This window comes from Sarcophilus harrisii, chromosome 2, assembly GCF_902635505.1.
Source record: "Sarcophilus harrisii chromosome 2, mSarHar1.11, whole genome shotgun sequence".
Taxonomy (NCBI): domain Eukaryota; kingdom Metazoa; phylum Chordata; class Mammalia; order Dasyuromorphia; family Dasyuridae; genus Sarcophilus; species Sarcophilus harrisii.
In genome coordinates, this window is record NC_045427.1 from 25,286,681 (window position 1) to 25,305,693 (window position 19,013).

The window sequence follows — 19,013 nt, forward strand, 5'->3', positions numbered from 1 at the left end:
GCTCTCTTCATTACAAGCCTATTCAAAGTGGCCTGAATTACCTCATTGTTGAAAAGAGCCACATTAATCAGAATTGCTCATCACATAATCTTGTTGCTGTGTAGAATGTTCTCTTTCTTCTACCCATTTCTCGTAGCATCAGTTCACGTAAGTCTCTCCAGGTCTTTCTGAAATCATCCTGATGATCATTTTTATAGAACAATAGTATTCCATAATATTCATATAATATAACTTATTCCATCATTCTAAAAGGTGAAATTGAAAAGGAAGCCCATTCCAGGAATGGTGAACAGCCTAAATAAAAATTCCAAGGTGAATTACCAATACACCCATCCCATAAGAACAGACTTGCTGGGCAATGTCACCATTGTTCATCAGAGGATTAAACACATACACACACATACACATACACACACACACACACACACACACACACACACACAAGCATAGTGACTTTAATTCTTTTTGGGCTGATTAACTGGAATTTATTTTCGACTGACAATGGATCAAGGTCAAATAGTGAGGAGAAATCTTTCATAAATCTGTGATTTGTCTTGCTTCTTATAAAACCGGGAAATAATACTCAGAATTCACTGAATCTACAATACAAAACCGGGCTGTTTCAAAGAATATAGGATGATGAGAAGACAATATAGATAGAATGTAAGCTCTGTGAAGGCACATATTACTTTAATTTTATTTGGATAGAGAGAGTTCTATGCCTTCAAAATTGACATGGTAACAGTAAAATGCTTGCCAATCATTCTGAATCTTGCTTTATTTGGAGTGAGAAGGCCTGGACTTTTGATATAGCCTCTACTAATTTTTAGCTAGGTGACTTTTGACAAGTCTCTTCATGCCTCTGAGAAATACTTCACTCACTTGCAAAGAGAGGCTAAGAATACTTCCCATGCTGATATCACACTGCTTTTGTGAAAATCAAATAAGATAATGTGTGTAAGCTAGCATAAACTATTATTATTAGGGTCTATTTAGGAAAGGTGAGAAGTTATCTCTTAGGGATATAACAGAATAGTGCTATCAGTTTGAGATCTCTATTGTCCCCTCCATATATGTGATAAAGTTGCTTTTATCTTCATAAATAAATATACCTGTATAGTATTCACCATGGCTTAGATTTATGAATCCATCTTTTCATGTCAATTACTAATGTGTTAGTAATCATTTCAAGATGGATTCTTAAAGGGCAAAAGAAATGAAGAAGGTTAATTTGTTTATCCTTTCAACAAAATTATATTAAATTTTTACCTTGCATTAGACATTGTAGTAGGCATTGAAAATACAGAAACAAACAAAAAAATCTAGTCTTCATTCTTACTGAACTGACACTTCACTGAAAGATACAACATGTATATAAATAATTAAATGTGAAATGTGTATAAACTAAATACAATATTTTGCGGAAAGGGAAAGATACTGATTGTTCAAAGGGTTTATTATAGTCTTGTGTAGGAGGTGGTACATGTGGCCCAACACAGATTTTGCACATAGCTAAAAGAAACCTTCCAAGTGTTAACCCTAAACTATATCTACGAAGATTAAATGAAATTAAAACATGGTAAAGTGACAGGTCCTTACTCCATTTTGATGAATTCAAAGGTTCCTGAGAATATTTAGGGGCAGTTAGATGGTCTAGTGGAGAGAACACTGAATAGGATGCATCTTCCTGAGTGCAAATCTGCCCCCAGATACTTATTAGCTGTATCACCCCAAGCAAATCACATAATCATATTTGCTTCAGTTTACTCATATGTAAAATGAGCTGGAGAAACACATGATAAACCATCCCAGTGGTTCTTGATCTTTATTTTTGAAGATCAAAATGACATTACTATGTTGGAGTCAAGGTGCAGAGTTATCTGATTGTGGTTGATCAAGCCAATACAAACTCAGAGGGCTCTAACACAGTTGGGTACATATTAGCCTATACCATGAAATACTCCAGTATCTTTGAATACACAAATTGCTCCATAATCTCTGCCAAGAAAACACTAAATATCTAAATAAACAACAACAACAACTGAGAGATAATAACAACAAAATGCAACATTGCTGGTCACTGAACAGCAGTATTATAACAAAGGCTGGAACCTAGTTAGCAAGAATAGAATGTTAAAATCGGAAGGTACATTTTAGCATGAATTTTAATTCTATCTTGCAACCTACATACAAAACATGATGAACTTTACAAGGGTAGCCTTATGTCAGGATTTAAAGTATTTTACTTAATTTGTCCATGGGGAAGTATTCACTTTCCCCCTCCTTCAATAAGGAAACATTTGATTTTTTGCCCTCAGGGTAGTTTATGATAATTTCTTCAGTTTTTTTTTGTTGTTGTTGTTTGTTTGTTTGTTTGGTTGGTTTGTTCTTGTTGTTGTTGTTGTTGTAGTTGCTGTTTTTTAGTCCTTATTGCAACACTACCTAAATGACTTCTGGGAAGTGACAGTGATGTGACTTAATGATTCCCATCTTCTTATCTGGATAGGTGCTTGACATAATGTCTTGATAGTGGATTCAATTGGCCAAGTGATTTGACCAGAATAAAAGTTCTACCTATAATATACTGGGAGAGTATTCTCCTCCAAGGTCAATATAATTCAGTGGTAGGGCTTCTGACACTTCAGAAGACTATAAGGTCCACAAAAGTAGAGATTGTTTAATCCCTATCTTTAGCTCTGTGTCTACAGCTCACAGCTCAGAGAATGACATATACCACTAAATAAATGTTGGTGAAATGTAATTTAACTTGGTATTAAGTTCTTTTAGATGCTAGTTTTGGAAAGGACATTTCTGATTAAAGGAAAAGTCCTGAGAAAATCCTGCAAAGCAGGTACCTCAAAAAGAGTTATCCTCAGTAGCAACACCACACAGACCCTATATTCTAGATAAAGAAATTCAAAGTCAAAGAGTTTGAGTAGGTTACATCATTTGGAGGAGATTGAGGCAGGATATAGGCAATTACCAACTCTAAATGTGACTCTCTTTGAGTCTCATTAATATGTCCTAGAACTTGATAGGATAAACTAAAATTTAGCCCCCTGGGCAAAAGATTTACAAGCTCCATGGTGATCTGCAAACTAGAAAAAATCAAAACAGAATTTTAGGAAAGGTTCAAATGTAAATTAAAATAATAACGATAATTAATTATAAAGTCCCTCAAGAAGGAGATGGGACTCTGTAATTAGGAAGATATTCTCTCCAAATTCCCTTTTGAATAGTCTATTTTGATGAATTCGAAACTATTTATGTCTATCTACAGATCAGTATGAGGAGGATATATAAAACAGTACATTTTTTTGATTTATTAGTCTGCTGAAAGTTTAATAGTACAAGATTCAAGTTAAAGGGCCATACATTCCAATAGAGTGTTAATTCTTTGAGAGTCCAAGATATATTACTTTTGTCATTATTTTTCCAGCATCTACCACATAGTAGATAGTCAGTGAAAACTTTTTATAGTGAGAGTAATATTGGCTCTGGTTTCAGAAAATTTGAATGAAAAGTAATGTATTAAGGACAATACCTATAAGCTAGGTGGCAGCTAGCTAGCACAAAAGATAAATTTCTGTGTTTAGAATTGGAAGACCTGAGTTCAAATATGTCTCAAACAATTACTAATTTCATGACCCTAAATGTAAGTCAGTTGACCGCCATTTGTCTCAGTTTCCCCAACTGAAAATGGGGATAATAACAACATCTAGCAAGACTATGATGATGATCAAATAAATTATTTGTAAAAAAAATTATGTTGCTTAATTTACTACCCTTGCACTATGTACATGCTTATTCCCTTTACTCCCCTCCCCATGATGGAGTCAAAATAAAGTATAATTGGTTGCCTTAGAGCTGGCAGGAAATGGATTCAAATCTTATTTGTGATATATTCTGACTTTGGGATTCTGGACAAGTGACCTAACTTGTCAATGCTGTAGGCAACTGTTATAAATTGTGTTTGAAAATAACATTTATTTTTAACCAGCAATAATAGACTCTTGTCACTGTGAAGTTCCCTACATCTATGAAATCATGAGACCAATTTAAAAATCATTCCCATTCCTATGTATTAAGTGCTATGAATTCAAACAGAAAACCAAAACAGGCCTTTCCCTCATGAATCTCACCTTTCATTGACTTAGATAAGATGTAGAAAATATTTCACCTTCAAGCAACCCATCCTGAAATCCCTACTTTGATGCTATTAGTATGATCTTGAGCAACTTAGCTAACATATCTGGGACCCAGCTTCTTCAGCTATCAAATGGAGGATTCAGTCTGAATGGTCTTTGAATTCCCTTTCAATATTAGCTCTATGATCCTAGAAAATTAAATGAATGGAAGATAAACAGTTTCTTTGGATTCATGAAGGACAATTAGCCTTGGGCATGAATCAACCTCCATCATCCACCAGTCACCCTGTAAATATTGGTGACAAAAGAGACTAGGCAAAAATGTGGCTGGCTCTTCCCCAGTGATCAAAACATAGTTCAAATTGTAGGTTTCCCTGATATTAAGGAAATTACTACTGTAAATTTTCAATTCTTGTGGTCAATAATTCTGCCCTCTTAGTAATTCAGGCCAAGTCTTTCCCTGGTTTTAAATTTTCTAACTAGGAGCACCTCTCTTGAGGCCCTCCAAGTTCATTGTTGAGTACATTGAGGGTGGGATTTCCTAAATCCAACTCATTCTGGGGCACTTCCATTATTTTGTCTAATCAACAGCTCTGGGCTACCGAGTCAAGGGATTTCTGAGAGATACTTTGATGGACACATTGCATTAAGAAAAAGGTTAATGCATTCAGGTTCCTGTTTATGTGAGTAACTGGTGAGAGTGATTAATATTCTATATAAGGGGAGGGAGTAATGGAAGATCAGATCTGTAATACCTCCTCATCATCATAGAAGTTGTTGGCACACATAAGAATCAGCTATTTTTCTTATTCTTAGCATTGATCATATTCTATGCAGATATTCCCTACTTTGTAATATGACATATAGAAAAACTAATGGAATCTTAGGTTACATTAAATGAGTTATGACTTTTGCAAGTAAAGTGATATTATTCATTTGGTCTGGGTTAGGTAAATAGCTGAAGAAGTGTGGTCACCCTATTTTCAGAAAAAAAAAAACACAAACTAAATTACATCTAAAAGAGGTGAAGCAGAATTGTAAAGGGCCTCCCATTCATGTCATGTTAATCATCAATCTATATGCATTTATTAAATACCTACGTTGCTCCAAAAATGAAATAATCTTGATCTCTTGGATTTTATACAAGGTTACCAAGAATAGATAGATAGAATAATTATATTTATCTGCCATATATGCATATATTCTTATTTATATATATATATATATATATATAAACATATATCCCATATACACATATATACATATATCTGTCTTGAAAATATGTTTATATTTATATAATAATATATTAAATATGTTACATATAAAATAAATATATAATAAATGTGTCATTTATATGCATATGTTTATATATATATATAGCAGATATAATACATACATACACATATATATTTACAAGACAAATCCAAGTATGCAGTTAATAGACTATTAAAGTTGCATTTAGAGTTATAAAACTTGAGTTAAAAATACGACTTCCATTTGCTACGTCTGTGACATTGAGAACATAACATCCTTGGACCTCAGATTCCTCATTTGCAAAAAAGAAGGAGTTGGATTAAATGATCTTTATATTCCCTTGCAACTCTACATCTATCATTAACTGAACTAATTTAGGGAAAGAAGGCACCAGAAATTGAGAACATGGAATACTTTGTGTAGTTCCTGAGATATTTTTATGTTTGGGAACATTGGTTGAAGGAAATAAAGAAGATAATGCTAAAAAGAGAAGACAAGGAGAATCATGATTGCTGTCTTCAAATATTAGATAATATGGTTCATGGGAATATGATTAAACATGAGAAAATGTGGTCTTAAACTAAGAGCAATAAATAGATGTGTCAAAGAAGCAAATTTAGATTTGACATAAATATTGCCCTTGATACCAGAAGGTCATAAAGGTGGCAATCATGGATTATTGCTGTATTTATAGTTTACACTGGGATACCTATCAGGATAATTAAGCTAGGACAATTAAACAAGGAACAACTTGCAGAAAGTAATGAGTCTAGGCTATGTGACTAGCTGGGTAGAATACAAAAAAATCAGCAACTGGGGACATTAGGAGATCAATACAATCTTTGATCCTCCAGCTGACTTCTTTTATTTTACCATTCCATTCCATGACAAGCAGTTGGGATTTGAACACTGCAACAGCTGCCTCTATCCTACAAATGGGAAAGGAAGACCTGAAATACGATTAGGCGCCATCTGGGAGTGCGTTGTCTATTATTTTCTATTTTTTATGGTAAATATTTAGCTATAAAATTGGCTTTCTGCATAACCAAAATATAAAGGACTGAATGTGAATTAAGACATTTCTCTGATTGGGAAGAGAGATATACTATAAATATAAATTAATTTTTTTAGAGTCTGAGTAATGTTTTATATCAACACTTTGATTAGAATTCTGGATTAAGATAGTGAAGAGTTTTGCTTTATTATTTATTTCCCCATTTCATTTGCATAATTTTTAAAGTCACAAATTTGGGTAAAAGCCTTATACTTTTATACTAAATATTAGCTCTCCTGAACATGTGTTAGAGAGACTTTAGTAAGACCACTAGCATAATGGTTTGAGAAGAATGTCACCTAGTTGAAAGTGTTACACTTACTGAGTAGTTGGTAGTGTAACAATGATTCTTTATATGAAAACAGAAACAAAAGAGGAGCCAATGTGAGATACTACTGTTGTTTTGATATCTTAAGTGTCATATGGGTTACTCACGAAATATTCCTACATCTTATATTGAATCATGAGTGAAGGAGGGGAAAAGAATAAGTTTAAGTTTTGTTTCAAGCCTGCAATGAACCTGCATTTTATGCCCCAGTTTTGGGGGATATGCTTCAGATGATTTAACTTTATTCATAATGAGTTATATTAACTTGGGGATATTGATCAAGACTAAAGAAGGGAGTCAGGGATAGAGATGAAAATTTGAGTCATATCCCTAGAGAAAATGGTTGAAGTTATCAACTTAATGAAGTATCTGAAATTTTTAAGGAAGAAAAAAGTAGAGAGAAAAGACAGACAAGGGCAAAATCTTGAGAAGCTGCCAAATTTAAGAGACAGGAAAAAGATTAGCATGCAAAGAAATATATTTAGTAAGAAAATCAGAGGGAAAACCAAGAGACTGAGTTATTACTGAAGGCAAAGAAGGAAAGAATCTGTAGAAGAAATGTAGAAAAATGATATAATAAACTGCAGAAACACCAAGTGGAAGTATAGGAGGGATAAGAGTTGGGGGAAGACAATTAGACTGGATGATTAGAAAGTGGTTTTTGTTAGTCATTTCAGTTGTATCTGAATTTTCATGACCCCATTTGGTGTTTTCTTGGAAATCTTACTAATGTGGTTTGCCATTTTCTTTCCAGCTCATTTTACAGATGACAGAACTGAAGTAAACTGGGTAAAGCTACTTAACTAAGGTCACACATCTAGAGGTCTTCCTCACTCCAATCCTGACAGAAGACACCAGCTGAGGAACTAAGTCTGAGAAAGTAAAAATGACTTAACCATGATCACCTAGCTAGTAGGCATTTAAAATATAATTGCATTGAAACTTCTAGATCCAACTTCTAGCAATCAATTCATTAAACAGCCTAATTTCCTTAGGGTCACAGAATTCAAAATCAAGAACGAGAAAGGGTTTTACTATCCTTCTAGTTTAAATGCCTCACTTTATGAATAAGGAAACTAAGGCCCAGGACAATTAAATGATTTGGTGAAAATCACAGAGGTAGTGTCAGAGATGGCATTTGAAATCTGGTTTCCTGAATCTACATCTACTGCTCTTTTCCATTTATTCTATAACTCCTGAAACTTGTTGATTTCTCCATCAACAAACCCAAGTAGAGACAATAGACATAAATAATCTTTTTAAAGAAATTTGCTATGGAAAAGCAAAAGGTCAAGAATTTCAAGGGAATTAATGAAAAACAAATCAAATGAAGGTGACTTAGCTGTACCAGATCTAAAATTATATTATAGAGCAGCAGTTACCAAAACTATTTGGTATTGGCTAAAGGAATACATTAGTTGATCAGTGGAATAGACTAGGTTCAAAGAGATAAAACAGTCAACAAATATAGCAACCTAGTCTTTGACAAACCCAAAAGATCAACTTTTGGGATAAGAACTTACTGTTTGACAAAAATTGTTGGGAAAATTGGAAACTAATATGGCAGAAACGAGGCATTGATCCATACTTAACTGCCGTACACAAGATAAGAGTCAAAATGGGTTCATGACCTAGGCATAAGAATGAAATTATTAATAAATTAGAGAACACAGGATAGTTTACCTCTCAGACCTGTGGAAGGGAAGGTCTTTATGACCAAAAGCAGAACTAGAATCATTACTGATCACAAAATAGAAAATTTCGAATTATACCAAACTGAAAAGTTTTTGTACAAACAAAACTAATGCAGACAAGATTAGAAGGAAGCAATAAACTGGGAAAATATTTTTACAGTCAAAGGTTCTGATAAAGGCCTCATTTCCAAAATATATAGAAATTAACTCTAATTTATAAAAAATCAAGCCATTCTCAATTGAAAAATGGTCAAAGGATATGAACAGACAATTCTCAGATGAAAGAAATTGAAACTATTTCTAGTCATATGAAAAAGATGCTCCAAGTCATTATTAATCAGAGAAATGCAAATTAAGACAACTCTAAGATACCACTACACACCTGTCAGATTGGCTAAAATGACAGGAAAAATAATAAATGATTGTTGGAGGGATGCAGAAAATCTGGGACATTGATGCATTGTTGGTGGGGTTGTGAACAATCCAACCATTTTGGAAGTAGTTTGGAACTATGCTCAAAAAGTTATCAAACTGTGCATACCCTTTGATCCAGCAGTGTTACTACGGATTATATCCCAAAGAGATTATAAAGAAGGAAAGGGACCTGTATGTGCACGAATGTTTGTGGCAGCCCTTTTTGTAGTGGCTAAAAACTGGAAACTGAATGGATGTCCATCCATTGGACATTGGAGAGTTGGAGAATGGCTGAATAAATTGTGGTATATGAATATTATGGAATATTACTGTTCTGTAAGAAATGACCAACAGGATGATTTCAGAAAGGCCTAGAGAGACTTACACGAACTGATGCTGAGTGAAATGAGCAGGACCAGGAGATCATTATATACTTCAACAACAATACTATATGATGACCAGCTCTGATGGACCAGGCCATCCTCAGCAACGAGATCAGCAAATCATTTCCAATGAAGCAGTTAATAGAACTGAACCAGCTATGCCCAGAAAAAAGAACTCTGGGAGATGACTAAAACCATTACATTGAATACCCAATCCCTATATTTATGCACACCTGCATTTTGATTTCCTTCACAAGCTAATTGTACAATATTTCAGAAGTCTGATTCTTTTGTACAGCAAAATAACATTTTAGTCATGTATACTTATTGTGTATCTAATTTATATTTTAATATATTTAACATCTACTGGCCATCCTGCCATCTAGGGGAGGGGGTGGGGGGAGTAAGAGGTGAAAAATTGGAACAAGAGGTTTGGCAATTGTTAATGCTGTAAAGTTACCCTTGCATATATCCTGTAAATAAAAGGCTATTAAATAAAAAAATAAATAAACAAAAAAAAAAAGAAATTTGCTAATGGAAAAGAGGAGAGTAGTTGAATTTATCATTTGCCACTGAATCCTCTTAAGTGTTTTATCTCCCCTTGTGAGAATGTAATCTTCTTGTGATGAGGGATCATCTTACTTTTCTATTTTTAATGTCAGAGCTTAGCCCAGTGTTGGATTATGCATGGATTAAGTGCTTAATAATAAATAACTTTTTTTAGTCAACCAGTCTGGACTAGGAAGATTCGAGTATAGATTTTCTAACTTTGCATATAGGATTCCTAAGGAACGGAAGGAGAGATTGATATATGAGGGAGAGATGCATAATAAAACTATGTGCTGAAGGATGATGTTTAGTTGCTGGTTGGTTGTTGTCCTTTATGTCAATGAGGATGAAAATGACATCAAGATATAGTATGTTTGCTTGTGTCTGCTCAGATCAATATAAATTCATAAGACTGTATCAGAGGTCAAGCCGAAATAGTCCATATCAACTTTTGGAGTAGAAATATTTCTAAATTTGCACATCTCACATTTTTTAGATACTGAAATTCTGTTTTACTCAAAGGGTACATTGCCTTTTTAACAGAATACTGTACAGGCTCAGGCCAGTGTCTTTTACGTCTCAAAATTCATATTAAAATTCTTCAGAGAGACCTTGAGAGTGTCATGGTGTCATCTCTTCTGATTTTTCTGTGAGCACTTGCCTTGTGTGATTTCTCTATAAAATAGTCTTTCAGGCAAGCATATATTTGGTCTTGTTAACATGGTCAGCCCATTGGAGTTGCACTCTCTACAATATTTTGAATGATGCTCCATTCAAGAAAGAATCTCCATACCATTTCACATCTCTCAGACTGGCTAAGATGACAGGAGAAGATAATGATCAATGTTCGAGGGTATATGGGGGAAATGGTGCACTAATGCATTATTGGTGGAATTATGAAATGAACCCACCATTCTAAAGAGCAATTTGGATACTAAGGATACTGAATGTAAATCAACACATGCTATGTTCATTTCTTTTTTCTGTCTTTTAAAGTCTCCCATGTTTTTTTTTTTTCTTTTGCTCTAATTTTTCTCTTTCAATATGATTCAGAAAGTGATGTGCATTAAAAATAAATAAATTTACTAGGAAAAAAAAAACCTCAATATCTCATACCTTATCTTATACATTTTTGTGAGTAGTAAAGAGATGTTGTTTTCTATAACCAGAGGGAAGGAAAGGAGAAGAAGTGAAGGCAAAGAACTTTTGCAGAACATAGTGGGGTATGTAGGAATTCATATCAGATGACCTTAAAATTTGAACTCGGGTTTTACTAACAGCACTAGATACTATGTTATTGATGTTTTTTTTTTTGTTTGTTTGTTTAATAGCCTTTTATTTACAGGATATATGCATGGGTAACTTTACAGCATTAACAATTGCCAAACCTCTTGTTCCAATTGTTCACCTCTTTTACCCCCACCCCTCCCCTAGATGGTAGGATGACCAGTATATGTTAAATATATTAAAATATAAATTAGATACACAATAGTATACATGACCAAAACGTTATTTTGCTGTACAAAAAGAATCAGACTCTGAATTATTGTACAATTAGGTTGTGAAGGAATCAAAAATGCAGGTGAGCATAAATATAGGGATTGGAATTCAATGTAATGGTTTTAGTCATCTCCCAGAGTTCTTTTTCTGGGCGTAGTTGGTTCAGTTCATTACTGCTCCATTGGAAATGATTTGGTTGATCTTGTTGCTGAGGATGGCCTGATCCATCAGAACTGGTCATCATATAGTATTGTTGTTGAAGTATATAATGATCTCCTGGTCCTGCTCATTTCCTCAGCATCAGTTCGTGTAAGTCTCCAGGCCTTTCTGAAATTATCCTTTGGTCATTCTTCAGAACGTATATTCATAATATTTCATATACACAATTTATTCAGCCATTCTCCAACTGATGGACATCCATTCAGTTTCAGTTTTAGCCACTACAAAAGGGCTGCCACAAACATTCGTGCAACATACGGTCCTTTCCTTCTTTATAATCTCTTGGGATATAATCCCAGTAGTAACACTGCTGGATCAAAGGTATGCACAGTTTGATAACTTTTGAGCATAGTTCAAACTACTCTCCAAAATGGTTGGATTCGTTCACAACTCCACCAACAATGCATCAATGTCCCATTTTCCCACATCCTCAACAATCATCATTATTTTCCTGTCATCTTAGCCAATCTAGAAAGGTGTGTAGTGGTATCTTAGAGTTGTCTAATTTGCATTTCTCTGATTAATAATGACTTGGAGCATCTTTTCATATGACTAGAAATAGTTTCAATTTCTTCATCTGAGAGTTATCTGTTCATATCATTTGACCATTTTTCAATTGGAGAATGGCTTGATTTTTTATAAATTAGAGTTAATTCTCTATATATTTTGGAAATGAGGCCTTTATCAGAACCTTTGACTGTAAAAATATTTTCCCAGTTTATTGCTTCCCTTCTAATCTTGTCCATTAGTTTTGTTTGTACAAAACTTTTCAGCTTGTATAATCGAAATTTTCTATTTTGTGATCAGTAATGATCTCTAGTTCTGCTTTGGTCTTAAAGACCTTCCCTTCCACAGGTCAGAGGTAAACTATCCTGTGTTCTCTAATTTATTAATAATTTCATTCTTTTACTAGTCATGAACCCATTTTGGCCTTATCTTGGTGTACGGCGTTAGTATGGATCAATGCCTCGTTTCTGCTCGTATTAGTTTCCAATTTTCCCAGCAATTTTATCAAACAGTAAGTTCTTATCCCAAAGCTGGGATCTTTGGGTTTGTCAAAGACTAGGTTGCTATATTTGTTGACGGTTTTATCCTTGAACCTAATCTATTCCACTGATCAACTAATCTATTCCTTAGTCAATACCAAATAGTTTTGGTAACTGCTCTCGTAATATAATTTTAGATCTGGTACAGCTAAGCCACCATCATTTGATTTTTTTTTCATTAATTCCTTGAAATTCTTGACACTTTTGTTTTCCATATGAACTTTGTTGTTATTTTTCTAGGTCATTAAAATAGTTTTGGGACTCTGATTGGTATAGTGCTAAATAAAGAGATTAGTTTAGGTAATATTGTCATCTTTATTATATTTGGCTCCTCAATCCAGAGCATTTAATATTTTCCAATTGGTTAGATCAGACTTAATTTGTGTGAAAAGTGGTCTGTAATTTTGCTCATAAAGTTTCTGATTTTCCCTTGCAGATAGATTCTAAATATTTTATATTATCAGTAGTTACTTTAAAGAATTTCTCTTTGTAACTCTGACTGTTGGATTTTATTAGTGATATATAGAATGCTGATGACTTATGTGGGTTTATTTATAACCAGAAACTTTGCTAAAGTTGTGGATTATTTCTAATAACTTTTAGCAGAATCTCTGGGGTTCTCTATATACCATCATGTCATCGGCAAGAGTGATAATTTGGTTTCCTATTGCCTATTCTTATTCCTTTAATCTCTTTCTCAGCTCTTATTGCTAAAGCTAGCGTTTCTAATACAATATTAAATAGTAACGGTGATAGTGCAACCTTGTTTCCTCAGATCTTATTGGAATGGTTGCAGTTTGTCTCCATTACATATGATGCTTACTGATGGTTTTAAATAGATGCTGCTGATTATTTTAAGGAAAAGTCCATTTATTCTATACTCTCAAGTGTTTTTAATAGGAATGGATGTTGGATTTTATCAAATGCTTTTCTGCATCTATTGAGATGATCATATGGTTTTTGTTAATTTGGTTATTAACATGGCCAATTATATTGATAGTTTTCCTAATATTGAACCAGCCCTGCATTCCTGGTATAAATCCTACTTGATCATAGTGTATTATCTTGGAGATTATTTTTTGTAGTCTTTTTGCTAATATCTTATTTAAGATTTTAGCATCAATATTCATTAGGGAGATTGGTCTATAATTTTCTTTCTCTGTTTTCAACCTACCTGGTTTAGGTATCAGTACCATGTCTGTGTCATAGAAGGAATTTGGTAGGACTCCTTCATTCCTATTTTATCAAATAATTTATATAGCATTGGGGCCAATTGTTCTTTAAATGTTTGGTAAAATTCACATATAATCCATCTGTCCTAGGGGATTTTTCTTAGGAGTTGTTTAATTGCCTGTTTATTTCTTTTCTGAAATGGGACTATTCAAGCAATTTACTTCCTCTCTATTAGTCTGGGAAGTCTATATTTTTGGAGGTAGTCATCCATTTCACTTAGGTTATCAAATTTATTAGGCATAAGTTGAGCAAAATAACTCCTTATTATTTCTCTAATTTCCTCTTCATTGGTGGAAGTTCTCCCTTTTCATTTTAAGACTACTAATTTCACTTTCCTCTCTCTCCTTTTTCTAATCAGATTTACCAAAAGGCTTATCTATTTTATTGGCTTTTCAAAGAACCAACTCTTAGTTTTATTAATTAGTTCAATAGTTTTTTACTTTCAATATTTTTAATTTCTCCTTTTAATTTTAAATTTCCAATTTAGTATTTGATTGGGGTTTTAATTTGGTCTTTTTAGTTTTTTTTAGTTGCAAGCCCAATTCATTAATCTTTTCTTTCTCTGTTTTATTCAAGTAAGCCTCTAAGGATATAAAATTCCCTCTTATTACTGCTTTGGCTGCATCCACAAATTTTGGTATGATGTCTCATCATTGTCATTATCTTAGGTGAAATTATTAATTGTATCTATAATTTGCTGCTTCACCCAATCATTCTTTAAGATGAGATTATTTAGTTTCAATTACTTTTGGTCTATTTCCCCTAACTTTTTTGTTTAATGTAGTTTTATTGCATCATGATCTGAAAAGCATTTACTATTTCTGCTTTCTTGCATTTAATTTACTGAGGTCTTTATGTCCTAATTATGGTCAATTTTGAATAGGTTCCATGAACTGCTGAGAAGAAAGTATATTCCTTTCTATCTCCATTCAATTTTCTCCAAGATCCAACATACCTAATTTTCTAATATTCTATTTACTTCTTTAATTTCTTTCTTATTTGTTTTGAGGTTTGATTTGTCTAATTCTGAGAATGCAAGGTTGAGATCTCTACTATTACAGTTTTGTTGTCTATTTTCTTGCAACTCTCTTAACTCCTTTAGGAAGTTGGATGCCATACCACTTGGTGCATATATGTTTAATATTGATATTGCTTTGTTGTTTATGCTACCCTTTAGCAGGATGTAGTTTCCTTCCTTATCTCTTTTAATTAGATCAATTTTACTTTTTGCTTGATCTGAGATAAGGATGGCTACCCCTTTTTGACTTCACCTGAAGCATAACAGATTTTGCTCCAGCCTTTTACCTTTACTCTATATGTATCTCCTGCTTTTAAATGTGTTTCTTGTAAACAACATATTGTAGGGTTCTGACTTTGATCCAGTCTGCTATCTGCCTCCTCTTTATGGGGAGTTCATCCCATTCACATTTACGGTTAGAATTACTAAATCTGTATTTCCTGCCATCCTAATAACCCAGATTATGCTTTACTTATTCTTGCCTCCCCTAACCCTCTTTCCCCCTTTTAAACTTATGTACCCCTCTTGTATCACGATGTTTACCCTCTTTAAAATCCCTCCCTCCCCCTTTGGTTTTCCTTCCTTCCCTTATTACTCTTTTCTTTTCCCTTTTCCTCTACCCCGTTTTTAATGGGCGAGGAGAGAATTTTCTCTAAAACAAATGTCAATTTTTTTTTTTTTTTTGAGCAACTCTGATGAGAGTAAGATTCACATAATGTTCCTCCCCTCTCTAAATTCCCTCAGATATGATAAGTTTCCTTTGCCTCTTCGTGGGATGTGGTTTCCCTCTTTTTATCCCTCCTTCCACCTTATTCTGCCATCATCCCTTTTCCATTCTACTTCCCTTTTTTGTTATATCAGTACAATCAAATTATACATGTATTCTTTTGTATATCCACAACAGAAATACAATTCTCAAAGAGTTATTTTTACCTTTTCTGCATCTCTTGAGTTCTATGGTTGGAGATCAAATTTTTTGTTTAGTTCTGGTTTTCTTCAGAACAAATGGAATTCATTTGTTTCATTAAATATCCATCTTCTTCCCTGGAAGAAAATGCTCAACTTAGCTGGGTAGTTTATTCTTGGCTGCATCTCAAGTTCTTGTGCCTTTCGAATATCATGTTCCAGGCCCTTCTTTCCTTTCATGTAGAGGCAGCCAGATCTTGGGTGATCCTTATTGTGGCACCTCGGTATTTAAATGTTTTTGCTGCTTGTAGAATTTTTCCTTAATCTGATAGTTCTGAAATTTGCCCACAATATTCCTTGGGGTTTTATTTTAGGGTTTCTTTCAGAAGTGTTCGATGAATTCTTTTCAATGCCTATTGTACCTTCTGATTCTATTACATCTGGGCAATTCTCTTTGATGATTTCTTGTAAGAATAGTAACTAGGCTCTTTTTTTCATCTAGTTTCGGAAGTCCAATAATCCTCAGCTTATCTCTCCTAGATCTATTTTCTAAGTCTGTCGTTTTTGCAAGTAGATAATTCATGGTTTTTCTAGTTTGTCATTTTTTGTTTTGTTGACTGATTCTTGCTGTCTCAATGATCATTAGTTTCTATTTGTTCAGTTCTAATTTTTAAAGAATTATTTTTCTTCATTAGCTTTTTACTTCTTTCTGTATATGTCCAATTGAGTTTTTAAATGAATTGTTTTGGTCTGTGGAATTTTTTCCATTTCACTAATTTCTTTTTAGTAATTATTTTCTTTTTCAATTCACAGATCCTACTTTCTTGCGAGTTCTTTGTCTTTTCAGTTCACAAATCCTATTTTCTTGCCAGTTCTTTATTTTTCCAATTCACCATTTTGTTTCCCACTTCCTGGAATTTTTAACTTTTCAATTCGTATTTCAGGAAGTTGTTGCTCTCTTGTAAGGCTTCTCTTTCCTTTCCCCATTTATCTTCTAACTCTCTTTTGAGACTTTTAATGGTCTCTTCTATGAGGGCTTCATGTAAAGGAGGACAGTCTGATGCATTTTGCTGTTTGAGTCTCTTCAGGTTTGCTGACCTCTCTTTTCTGCATAGAAGCTGTCTATCGTTCTTTTCATCTTTTTATTCATGTTTTAAAGCCTTTAGGGTAGGTCTCTAGGCAGGGGTTACCAGCTTCCTTGGCAGAGCAGGGAGAGATGTAAACCGATTTCTGGCTCCGGGTATGGGAGTGCTCTGGTGGAGTCTTCCCTTCCCCAACAGGAAGTGGATTCAGCACTGGCCGAGCTATGGAAGTGCCCAGTAAGGCTGTGTGGGTTAGGGATTGCCCTCGGCTAGAGACTAAGGGGTGAAAGTGTCACTGCCCCAGGCCGGAGCCTCTTGTGGGACTGTGAGTATTAGCAGCTGACCACAGACCGCAGACCGCCCCGAACTCTGCCCATGTCTCTGCCAATCAGATCAGCCCTGGAAAAGCTCTATGGCCCCAAGCCGAGCTCCCCACTGCGCAGATTGGAGGCTAACCTGGGCTGCCGTGCAGGATCACAACTGCCCCAAGGAAAAGCCATGTACTGCGGTTTGGAGCTGCGAGCTTGTGCTGAGATCTGTGCTTTCACTTTCGGTTTGAGGCTCTCCTTGGAACCTAATTTCTCTCCCCGTCTGCACTGATCTCCCCCCTGACCCCGGAACCAACCTTTTTTTGGCGAGACTGCAGATTTTCTTCGGCCGGTGAGTTGTTCTACTTCTTATCTTTACAAATTGTAGCAGTCAAGACTATTTTTGAGGCTCGATATAATATTGATAAAGAGGGTAAGAGAAGAGCTTAGAAAGTCGTGTGTGTCTTCTCTGCCATCTTGGCTCCGCCCCCCCTTTGTTATTGATGTTGCAGTGAACTAATATTACCTGTTCCCAAGCAGCTCATCTTACTGTGCATATACTCAATTGATTTTTTTGTTCTTTCATTTACATATTTACATTTATCTCTTTAATTTCATCTTGGATTAATCACAAGTCAAATCAAGTCACCAAGTGTTTATTAAGCACACACTAAATACCAGGCACTCACCTAAGTACCAAGGATAAAGATATGAAGTAAGACCCAGAAAATTATCATCTGTAGATAAAATATTTTCAGAATACAATTCATATTATCTCAGAGGAAAGACACTAAGAATAAGGAAGACAAGAAAAGGCTTCTTCTTGTTTTTCAAGAATTGCTTAAGTCATTTGTTATACAGATATCTGTATAACAAAATAAGGCATCTTTGGATGTTGCATTTACAAATTAATTAGCACAGATTTGTTAATCATTTTGACTATTTGTCATGCTGAACTGGAAAGATCATAATCCTGGAGGAAATTGAAATAGTAGATCAAATTTCTTTGATTATTAACAAACAAAGAAAAACTAAAACTCAAGCATGGTGTACTCAATAACTAGAAGAGACTTGATGGTGTTCTGCAAGATATAATCTTGGAGGAAGTTTTGAGATGCTGAAGACCATTATAAGTCAGAATAATGATCATTGTATTCTCATAGGGCTTTACAAGAGCAGGCCTAGCCTTACCTCTGACTTTTGAGTATTTCTCCTGGTTAGAATCTTCACTGCCAAGTTGTTCTAGTTTTACCTGTTCCCATTTTTGCTAGCAAATCTGAAAATTCAGCCTGCTATTCATTTATCTAGCTGATTTACGTGAAAAAAAATTGAATTAACATTTTGGCTTTAAATTCTTTTTGGCAATAATGTGGAGAAGCCCCAGCTCCAGCATCATTTAGGGTAACTTGTTTTTAACCTTTTTGTCTCTACCCTCAGCCCTTCCCTATTGACTTTCACTCTCACTGTCCAGGAAAGGAAAGAAAGGTTGATGTGAATTTTCTCTCATTGCTCATTCATTTGGCAGTTGTTGGGTGGTGACAAATGTCATTAGTTTAATGACCACAGTTATCCATTGTCATAATTAAGGAGATCACTTAACTGGTCTGAATGTATCACTGGTTAATACATCAAATTAAGAATAATGTCATGGCTGGGTACACAACATCACCAGCACCATCATTTGTACAGATCAGTCAATATATTACATCCTCTCCCCCTATTTAAACAACAACAGAGACCTCTTGAGTTTAAAAATCCACAAGGAATAACAACAAGAGAGGTTGTTGGACTGGGCTATTTCCAACTTCATTGATTAACATTGTGACAAACTTGGAAAAGAACTCTTTTCTAAATAAGATCACTCACTGTATGCCAGG